This window comes from Pundamilia nyererei, unplaced genomic scaffold (assembly GCF_000239375.1).
Source record: "Pundamilia nyererei isolate P.nyererei 1_Seehausen unplaced genomic scaffold, PunNye1.0 scaffold00252, whole genome shotgun sequence".
Lineage (NCBI taxonomy): Eukaryota > Metazoa > Chordata > Actinopteri > Cichliformes > Cichlidae > Pundamilia > Pundamilia nyererei.
This window is the reverse complement of record NW_005187653.1, coordinates 445,150-446,416: the sequence shown is the minus strand read 5'-3', so window position 1 is coordinate 446,416 and position 1,267 is coordinate 445,150.

Genomic DNA, 1,267 nt, shown 5'->3' with positions numbered 1-1,267 from the left:
CAGATTCTTACTCTGGATGGCATTACCTTGGCCTCCAGTAATGCTGTGAGGAACCTTGGAGTCATTTTTGACCAGGACATGTCCTTCAATGCACATATTAAACAAATACAGTGGGATGCAAAAGTTTGGGCAACCTTGTTAATAGTCATTATTTTCCTGTATAAATCGATGGTTGTTACAATAAAAAATGTCAGTTAAATATATCATATAGGAGACACACACAGTGATATTTGAGAAGTGAAATTAAGTTTATTGGATTTACAGAAAGTGTGCAACAATTGTTTAAACAAAATGAGGCAGGTGCATAAATTTGGGCACTGTTGTCATTTTATTGATTCCAAAACCTTTAGAACTAATTATTGGAACTCAAATTGGCTCGGTAAGCTCAGTGACCCCTGACCTACATACACAGGTGAATCCAATAACGAGAAAGCACATTTAAGGGGGTCAATTGTAAGTTTCCCTCCTCTTTGAAGAGTAGCAACATGGGGGTCTCAAAACAACTCTTAAATGTTGTGGGGCTGTGTGACCAGTGCAGGGACTGGGAATCTCATCAAAGTTGAGGGACACATGGATTCCACTCAGTATCAGCAGATTCTGGAGACCAATGTCCAGGAATCAGTGACAAAGCTGAAGTTGCACCGGGGCTGGATCTTTCAACAAGATAACGACCGGATACACTGCTCAAAATCCACTAAGGCTTTCATGCAGAAGAACAAGTACAACGTCCTGGAACGGCCATCTCAGTCCAGACCTGAATATTATTGAAATCCTGTGGTGCGAGTTAGAGAGCTGTCCATGCTCGGAAGCCATCAAACCTGAATGAACTAGAGATGTTGTGTAAAGAGGAATGGTCCAAAATACCTTCAACCACAATCCAGACTCTCATTGGAACCTACAGGAAGCATTTAGAGGCTGTAATTTCTGCAAAAGGCGGATCTACTAAATATTGATTTCATTTCTTTTTTTGTGGAGCCCAAATTTATGCACCTGCCTGATTTTGTTTAAACAATTGTTGTAAATCCAATAAACTTAATTTCACTTCTCAAATATCACTGTGTGTGTCTCCTATATGATATATTTAACTGACATTTTTTTTTATTGTAACAACCAACGATTTATACAGGAAAATAATGACTTTTCACAAGGCTGCCCAAACTTTTGCATCCCACTGTATGTAAGACTGCTTTCTTCCATTTGTGCAACATCTCTAAAGTTAGAAATATCCTGTCTCAGAGTGACGCTGAAAAACTAGTTCATGCATTTA